Source organism: Rhipicephalus microplus, chromosome 2 (assembly GCF_043290135.1).
Source record: "Rhipicephalus microplus isolate Deutch F79 chromosome 2, USDA_Rmic, whole genome shotgun sequence".
Taxonomy (NCBI): domain Eukaryota; kingdom Metazoa; phylum Arthropoda; class Arachnida; order Ixodida; family Ixodidae; genus Rhipicephalus; species Rhipicephalus microplus.
The window spans coordinates 111,536,255-111,546,368 of record NC_134701.1 but is presented as its reverse complement, the minus strand read 5'-3'; the positions used below and the strand labels follow the sequence as shown (position 1 = coordinate 111,546,368).

The following is a 10,114-nucleotide window of genomic DNA, read 5'->3' as shown; positions in this document are numbered from 1 at the left end:
GCGCACCCGGTCAGCCCAGGAGCCACCCTGCATCTCCGGTTGGGGTGGGCTTTGGAAACGGACTGTGCCATGCGGGTCCCTGGACTGGCTCCTCGAGTGCGATGGGCCTCTGGATTGGGACCGACGACGATCTCTGGACCGGGACTTGGCTCGGCCTTTAGACGAAGTTCCCTTTCGCTGACCTTGGGAGCGACTTCTGGACCGAGATCTGGATCTGGACCGACTGCTTGCCTGTTGCGATGAGTCACGGCTGTCCACCCCAGTTGCAGCAGAACGACTGTTTGAACTGGAGTTGCGGTGTGCAGGCTGGCTCACACCCTCGTCGGCGTTAGCAGGTACCGTTTGCTGACTACGACGCTCTGATTCCGCACGGCGCTCTCTTCGCCGCCTTCGCACAATAAATGGAAGCTGAAACCTTTGCTGGCAACTTTTATCCGTCGTGGCGTGTGGGCCGCCACAGAATCCACAGGTCGGGGAACATTGATGGTTCTCATCAGGGTTGTTGATTCCGCACCTCTTGCACACAGCTTCGTCCGGTGTCGGACAGACGTCCGCCCTGTGCCCGAGTCTGCCACAGGCATAGCAGCAGTCATGCTGCCGATGGTAAAGCGAGCATCTGACCAGCGCTGTGCCGAAATAAATGAAGTTGGGAACTTTGTAGCCATCGAAGACAATAACCACCGTCTCAGTGTTCTTAATACGTCTGACTCCCAGAGCCGTGGGGTTTCTTTCAGTAAGGATGCTCCTCTCCAGCTCCGTCTGGCTCTCCGATGCGTCAATCTTACGGATGACCCCCTTGCAGGTCTCATGCGGGGCAGCCTCGTAAGTGTTGATGTCATACTTCTTCATTCCCAATGTAAGGCAGCTCATCCTGAGGTAAGAGTCAGCGTTCGCACGGGACGCCGTGCTAATAACTATGATATTTTGCGTTGCATTCGGGCAGACAATGTCCTGACTGATGAGCGTGGGTACAATTCCAGCCGCCTCTGCGATTGCCCGGCCAAGTCTAGCTGAGCCCGCCTTCTCAACATCCAAGCCACCCCTTGGACGGACGATAATCTTCCAGTGCTCGCTAGGCAGTCGAGGCATTCTCGATGATTTGATAACTTGATTCTTCAAGTGTAGAGCTTTTCTTGTAGCACTGAAATTGCCCCTGGCATTCTCGCCGCATGCCGTGGCACGCTCTGTAGCACTGGCGTTCGTGCGCCTCGAGCTTTTCTTCACCGCGGCGGAACGCCAGCCGTGTTCCTCTCCAAACTCTTCCGGAGGGAGTTCATCACCGTCCATAATAACAGCAGCACCGTCCAGCATATTGGCTCAGCAGGTGGAACGAAGGGCGCGTCCAAGGAAGGGCGCGTCCTGCCCGGCAGACGCCAACTCGGCGTTTGGTAAGCACGCGAGGCGTGGTCGGTGGCGTAAAAGTCCGAAAAATGCTCAAAAATGAACCTACCGGTGAAAGTCCGCTACCGACGTGAACCTTGGCAGCTTATGAGTCGACTCGTAGCAAGATCTTGAGGCACAGCACACGAAAAACCACAAAAATCATTTGCTGAAGCGGGAGCCCAAAGACCCCGGACTGCTCTGTTCTGCGCCACCTGGCGTTTTTTTTTTTTTTTATTTTTTTTTTTGCCGCTTCTAATGATCAAATTAAAATTTCTAGTGACACAAACCTTTTCATTGGGCAGGCAACATTTTCCACTGCCTAAATAAATATTTTCAGGTGACCCAGTGAAGCACCACATGTAAATGACAAACAAAAAACAAAAACTACATATTGCTTTTTTTATCATCACTCTACTTCCTTACTTCCCCTGATGACTCTCCACAGTTTCGCATTCATTCTTCATCTTCCTGCCGCTGCACAGAGGCACCTCCTGCTCCCTACGCATCTGAGCGCACACTGGAAAGAGGCTGAGCAGACGACGTGACATGGATGGTATACATGTGTAGAGGCTAGTCTACCTCCCTCTTGGCTAAAATGCCTTCTGAATTTGACAGTTCTAAACGTAACTCGTGAAATAAAGAGTAGTTTGCACCACACAGTGTCCCGAAACCTATATTTTGCCCGGTAACATGAATACCGGGCTCAGTGGTACTTGAAAGCAAAATTTCAGGTTAAATACCGTTTATATAGGCATCGATTTTGAAAACAGACATTTACAGGCACCTATACGAATTGAGGCTACAACGCACGAAATAGGTATATATAGGCACTATAAAAGCACTATAAAAGCTCTCCTCTCCCTCTAATTTGTGCTCACGTGTCAAAATGACACGATATGAGCACAAGAAACGAAACAGGCGTTTGCATATATTTCGGCTATAATCATAACACTGTAAATCCTTAATCAAGCATAAGACGCACGGTGTGTCTGCTCCAAAGCTTGCTACAAAAAGATTTGTCTACCACTCCTTCGGCTCAACAATTATTTCATCTGGTTATCCTGTGAAACAAATCCGTTGTAATAGAGGGCAGTCCCCATACTTGAGATACATATTATTGCTATTTGCAACTGGCCATTTGCTGATGCGCCATTCAATGCTGTGGCTGACTCGTGCCTTCCTTTCTACATTCTACGCCACGCCGTTTCTTTTAGGTTAGTGTGCTTGGAATAAGCGTGCCTGTTTAGTGTAGAACGCCTGTCCGTTCACAGTATTGCGGCCTGGCTGCCCGCATTTTCAAGGCATTCTACGAAACACGAGAAGCAACAAAAAAGACGCGTACATGTACCCACACGACGAGCTGGAGTAAACGTGTCGCAGGGAGGTGAGGGTATCGGTTGAATGTTGCGTAATTGAGTATGGTTTGTAAAATGCTTAATTGTCATTTCGACTTCATTATTTCTATTTATTGAATGAAGGAGAAGCGCTGCCCTCAACGAGCGATGTGACACTGTTGTTGGGTTGTACCACACTGCTGCTTGAAGGTACTGTTGCTTCCATCGCATCTACACGAGTCAAGAAAAGCGTCACGTCAAACAAAAGCCATGTAAAGACGCCTTTGACTGAATTCGAAACGCGCGATCTGGTGCCTACGTATACCGGTTAGCTGGTGAACGGCTGTGCAGCGCGAGAAGTTAGTTTTTTACTAGCAGACGCTGCCTGCAACGGCCTTCAAGTTAATGTTCTCTCAATGACGTTCGTTTGATATTCATGAAAGCACGTTAGAGAGTGCTTGCATGACTGTTAGTCGTGATGACGTCACGTGAATCAATAGTGATCAAGTCGGTTGACCGAGTCATAAGTATAACATTATTGTTCTCTCACAGACGTTTCGTTCGATATGCATGAAAACAGGTTAGGACAGCGCGTGCGTGTGTGATAGACGTGATGACGTCACATGAGTCACTAGTATTCACGTCGCAAGGACAAGTGAGAGCGTTCAAGTTATTACTCTCTCTAAGACGTTTCGCTTGATATACATGAAGGCAGGTTACAGAGTGCTTGCGTGGGTGTCAGACATGATGACGTCACGCCAGTCACTAGTGATGACGTCACTGGGCCTAGTGACAGCGTTCAAGTTATTGCTCTCTCAAAGACATTTCGTTTGATATGCATGAAGACAGGTTAGGACACCGTGTGCGTGGGTGTCAGGCGTGATGACGTCACGCCAGTCACTAGTGATGACGTCACTGGGCCTAGTGAGAGCGTTCAAGTTATTACTCTCTCTAAGACGTTTCGTTTGATATACATGAAGGCAGGCTACAGAGTGCTTGCGTGGGTGACAGGCGTGATGACGTCACGCCAGTCACTAGTGATGACGTCAGAGGGCCTTGTGACAGCGTTCAAGTTATCACTCTCTTTAAGACGTTTCGTTTGATAGGGCACGGCGGCACCTTGGCCATGCGGATCCCTAACCACTTCGTATTCCTTGTGCAGTTTCTACTCGGCCTGCTGTTCCCACCTTGCACCAGCGCTACCGGAAAGCCATTTTTGGTTAGCGCCACTCGGAAAGCGACGAACAGCCACGTGCCAGAGACAGTTGCAAGGATCGCCCTGGATTATCAACGCCATCAGTACTCGTCAACACTCACGGATTCCGGCGCATGCGCTCACCCGTGGTCGCCCCTCGCGGATCAGCCTATAAGTTCGTCACCCAGGAGCGCGGCGGCCATAGGGCACGGCGGCACCTTGGCCATGCGGATCCCTAACCACTTCGTATTCCTTGTGCAGGTAAGGAAACGTTTCGGTAAATGTATCCGCTCTAGTGACCGATGCCTGTTGGTGCTGCCGTGCCCCCGGCTGTGTGATCTGTTGTTTGAATGCTCATTGTTCGTGAGAAAACTGTTGTTGCTCGGCGGTGATGTAGAGACCAATCCCGGACCTGAGCTCTCTCAAATCATGAAGCAACTGAATGTAATTTCCGCAGATATTAAGGAAATTAAGGAACAGAGACTAGCGGGTATTGAAAATAAACTGGACGCTCTAGGCGCACTAGAAGAAAAACTTAAAGCCTGCAACGACCAGATTTTTGCCATGAATAGCACAATTAAAACGCTTGAGCAAAGAGTTGAGGAGCTTGAGAACCGCAGCCGTCGGTCAAACTTAATTATTTATGGCCTAGAAGAAATGAAAGACGAAACAAGCGATAAACTGGAGCAAGCAGTTAACAAAGGTATAATAGAAAGTGTTCTTGGGCTGGAGCCGGTTCAAATTGAAAGAATTCATAGATTAGGCAGATATGCGCTAAACAAGACACGACCAGTGATTCTGAAGCTTCTTGACTCGAGACAGAAAGGGAGTGTTTTGAAGAATTGCTTCAAGCTCAAAAATACTGGCCTCTCTATAGGGGAGGATTTCGCTCGCAAAACCCGTGAGACAAGGAAAAAGCTTTGGGACAGCGCCAAAACTAATCGGGAAAAAAAAGACAAAGTCGCACTAGCATACACCAAGCTTTATATTAACGATGTCGCTTTTGTCTGGGACGACGAAAAGGGTGAAAGGGTTCCAGTAGAAAAAAACGACATAGTAAACCGCCCGAAGACCCGACAACACGCCCAATCAAAGAAATAATGTTACTAACCGTAAACGCCCGCAGTATACTAAATAAATCGGCAAGCCTTGAACAACTACTGCTTGATCAAGAGCCACACATAGTCGCCATCACGGAAACATGGTTGACGCCTGATATCTTAAACGACGAATTCACTCCCCCAGAGTACGCTGTAATCCGGAAAGATCGTCCCACACGTGGTGGGGGTGTGGCCCTGTTGATAAGCAAATCGATTCCTTTTGCCGTGCTTCCCGAAGTTATAGGAGCAGAGGCGGTATTCTGTAAAATTCATTGTGATGGAATTAGCATAGTAACCGGGTGCGTTTACAGAAGCCCCTCATCAGACAACAAATGTATTATAGCGATCCAAGATTATCTTCAAACTCATGCCCATAACTCTCGACTAATCATCATGGGTGATTTTAACCTTCCCGACATAAATTGGAACAACATGCAGTACACGTCACAGTCATCGGAGACACTTATGGATTTAATTTTAAATTTCAATCTACAACAAGTCGTGCTTGCGCCAACGCGTATAAAAGATCAAGCAAAAAGCGTACTCGACCTTATATTGATTAGTGGCCAGTTCCCGTTAAATAAATCAGTCGTCAATGTGATTCCGGGGATATCAGATCACCGCATACCAATCTGTCAGCTCCAACTTGGATATGACATAACACCACGTTCATCAGTAACTACTGTACGAAATTTTCCTAAAGGTGATGATGCCAGCATTGTAACTTACTTAGCTCACGAATTTGAAAACTTTTCAAACCTTGCTATACATCCAACGACTGATGTAAATCATCTATGGTCGTGTTTCAAGACTATCGTTGTGTTCTGCGTTACCCACTTTGTCCCACTGAAAACAAAAAGGCAAAAAAAACATAATCCTTGGATAACCCGCGAAGTTTTACACGCAAAGCGAAAAGTTAAGAGGCTACGCCAAGCAATCAAAAAGAAAGGCAAGAATCCAGTAACCGTATCTAACCTAGCACGTGCTATTACAGACTTCAAACAAAAAGCTAGCTTCGCCAAAAGGCAATATTTTACTACAACGCTTCCGTGTTACATAAAAAACAACCCTCAACGATTCTGGAAACATTTTCGCTCTGCCGCTGAAACAAAGACGTGTTTAAGCGATAGCGATAAAACAAACCAGGCCAATATTTTCAACGATTATTTTCAATCTGTCTTTACTGATGACAATGGCACCACTCCTGCGGCCTTGCCCACAGCTCGAATTCCCATTGAACCATTAGTTATAAGCGACCCCGGGATTCTTAACCTACTTTTGAATCTAGACACGAAGAAAGCCAGTGGCCCCGATGATATTGCAAATGAATTTCTTTTTCGATACGCAGAACCGTGTAGTAAATACCTCGGCATAATTTATCGCAAATCAATAGAAACAGCAAAACTGCCATCAGAATGGAAAGTAGCAAAGGTGATACCCATACACAAAACCGGAGATACTGCTGTTCCTTCCAATTTTAGACCTATATCCCTCACCAGTACGTCATGTAAGATACTAGAGCATATAATCGCTAAGCATTTAACTATTTTTCTAGAAAACAACAATCTCCTGTCCCCCCATCAACATGGCTTCCGGAAAGGTTTATCAACAATCACGCAGCTTACCGAGGTTGTCCACGACCTTGCACTCAGTATAAACAACCGTGGCCAAACTGACGTAATTCTACTTGATTTAGCAAAAGCGTTCGATCGAGTGTGTCATACTAAACTGATTTCGAAATTGCAGAACATTATTGGGGATGGGGAAATTACGAACTGGGTAAGAGACTTTCTTATAAACCGGTCACAGTTCGTGGTTTTCGAAGGAGTATCGTCGTGGACAGCCCCAGTTAAGTCAGGTGTTCCCCAAGGCTCCGTCCTAGGGCCATTATTATTTCTAATTTACATAAATGACATCACTGATAACATAGACTGCAAAATTAAACTTTTCGCAGACGACTGCATTATTTATAGAGCAATTAACAGTTCGGATGATCATTTATCTTTAAATAATTCATTGAGTAAGATTGCTCACTGGTGTGAGCAGTGGCAAATGTTAATTAACCTAACAAAAACAGTTTGCATGACGGTAACTAGGAAAAAAGAACCCTCCGACTTTACCTATACAATTAACGGCGTACCTTTACAAAGAGTTACGCAGCAGAAGTATCTTGGCGTCACCTTGACTTCCGAATTGAGATGGGATGCGCACATTAACAATGTTACAGCATCGGCTTTGCGTAAACTGTTTTTTCTACGAAGGCGTTTACCCTTCGCGCCGACAGATACTAGGCTCCTAACTTACACCACATTCGTGCGACCAATCTTGGAGTACGCTAACACTGTGTGGTTCCCGCAAGGTGTTACTAATATAGCAAAAGTTGAACGGGTTCAAAGGAAGGCCATTAGGTTTATACATAATAAGTACAAACGCACCGACTCACCCACACACCTTTTAGAAACCTCCGGTCTACCCACTCTTGCAACAAGAGCAAAAATCGCGCGTCTCAAATTTTTACACCACATTCTGCATAACCACAGCCGGATCGATGCATCCAGGTACATATCTTTGGCAGAATCACGAACACTACGACATAAACATGCATACACTATCAAAGAATACTCTTCCAACAACGACTGTTTCAAGCAATCCTTTTTCCCCCTGTCAATCAGCGAATGGAATAGGTTAGATCCCTCCATTACTAACGTAACATCACTGGCAGAATTCACTTCAAAAATTGAGAGTATACTTTGAGACAACGGCTTTCTTCAACCATGACCTCCAATAATGTTTTCCAGTAGTATTTATTTGGATGTATAAGTTTACACAATGCCTTCTCTGTATAAAACTGTATTGATTTTTTTTTTATGCAGCAAAGATTTAGTTTGCTGCTTCCGAAGTGTGAATATTTGGAGTGCATAAATACCTATGTCTAATGTTTCTATGTAACTAGGATTATTATTACTAATTTTAAAATAACTACAGTTCTGTATGCCGCCTGTAAGAAAGTACTTAGCATTCATTGTATTTTGATACTCATGCCCTCCTGCTTTGGTCTCGTAAGAGACTGGCAGTATTGTAAATAAATAAATAAAAATATGCAGGAAGACAGGTTTGGACACTGCGTGCGTGTGTGATAGGCATGATGACGTCACGCTAGTCACTAGTGATGACGTCACTGGGCCTTGTGACAGCGTTCAAGTTATTACTCTCTCAAAGACATTTCGTTTGATATGCATGAAGACAGGTTTGGACACTGCGTGCGCGTGTGATAGGCGTGATGACGTCCCGCCAGTCACTAGTGATGACGTCACGCGGCCTAGTGCCAGCATTCAAGTTATTACCCTTTCCAAGACGTTTTGTTTGATATGCATGAAGGCACATTATAGAGTGCTTGCGTGAGTCTTAGGCTAGATGACGTCACGCCAGTCACTAGTGATGACGTCACTGGGCCTTGTGACAGCGTTCAAGTTATTACTCTCTGAAACACGTTTCATTTGATATGTATGAACTCAGGTTAGACGCTGCGTGCGTGGGTGTCAAACGCGAAGACGTCACACGAGTCACTAGTGATCACGTCACTCTGCCGATTGACAGCGTTCAATTTATTAGCCTCTCGAAGACGTTTCGTTTGGTATACATGATGGTAGGTTAGACATTGCGTGCGTGGGTGATAGGCGTGATGACGTCACCTAAATCACAAGTGATCAAGTCAGTTGGCCGAGTCATAGGTAACACGTTATCGCTCTCTCAAAGACGTTTCGTTTGGTATGCATGTCGGTAGGCGAGTAAATTACGTGTGCGGGTGATATGGGTGATGGCGTCCCCTGAGTCACTGGCGATCGGGTGGCTTGGCCGAGTTTTAGGTATCAAGATCCCGCCCTTTCAAAGACGTTTCATTTGATATGCATGACGGGAGGTTGAAACAGTGCATGCGTGGGTGATATGCGTGAGGTCGTCACCTAAGTCACTCGTGATGAGATCATCGGCCTGGTTAATAAGTATCAAGTTATAACTGTGTGGACGGCGTTTCCTTTGCATGTCGAAGGTGTGAATAGTGCTTACGCGGGTGATAGGCGAGATAATGTCGCGCGAGTCACATTGTGTCACGAGTGACTCATTCATGGTTTTTCCCTGTTAAATTCACTCCGAAGCTATTCACTCCACGCATTCCCAAAAATTCTGGGTCGTTTTGAAGTCACAATGTCATCAGGATTAAATTCGCTGGCGTCCGGATTAAATCGGCTGGCGGTTGGATTAATTTCAGTGGCACTTGGATTAAAATGAATGGCACCTGGATTAATTTCAGTGGCGGCTGGATTAAATTGACTGGCGCCTAGATTAATTTGTCTGGCGCTTGGATTAAATTGAGCGGGAAAACCTGTAGACACAAAGTGCAGGCCATGAAAGAGTGCGCACGTGCCGCTCCTCTGGCCTGGCCGTGCCACCGCTCGTTTAGTCCTTGGAATGTCCGCGCGTGGCAGTACTTCAATAGGATGGATATATGATGAAAAGATGCGAGATGGTGGAACTTAGTGTTCACTAGTCGGACCTGTGGATGAACAGACACATAGATGGACGGATACACAGACAAACAGGTGCAACACGGACGCACGCGTGGATGGATGGAAGGACGCATGGACGGCTGCAGGGACGGACGCACGGATGGAAGCGTGGACTGACCAACTCATCATCATGCACTTCTTCGTTATGCAATGATTTTTTCAACAAAAAAATGCATTTAACGCAGCCACCGCTGACACGCTATTAAGAGTAACCGATTCCTTGCAGCAATACTAGCTGTGAGAACATGCCTATTTTTCGTTTTCTTATTAGGCCCCACACATGAGGTCAGGCCGTCCAAAAATTAAGACTGCATGAATGCAGGACTCCCGGAGAAAGTGAAGTGTAAGCTCAAGCTATCTTTGCGTCACCTCAACAAGCCACGTACGTGGCGCCTGGATGGAACTTCAGCTAAGACGTCTTTTTGATAAGGCAAACGCAATTAGGTGGTTACTCTTCCTTTCTTTGTCATTCACTACTCACGAACCAACGTTTTTTTAAAATAACGTACTACTTTGTTTGTTTTCCTGCGATATGGA

At 46.2% G+C, this 10,114-nt stretch overlaps 1 long non-coding RNA gene across 1 annotated transcript in view; it reads left to right on the top strand.

The window, feature by feature from the left end:
* Positions 1 to 3,828: 3,828 nt before the first annotated feature.
* Positions 3,829 to 10,114, top strand: part of LOC119169428 (uncharacterized) — a 39,115-nt gene continuing 32,829 nt past the window's right edge. Inside the window, exon 1 of the long non-coding RNA XR_012893762.1 lies at positions 3,829 to 4,173. This is a non-coding gene — a long non-coding RNA (uncharacterized LOC119169428). The remainder of the gene's footprint in view (positions 4,174 to 10,114) is intronic.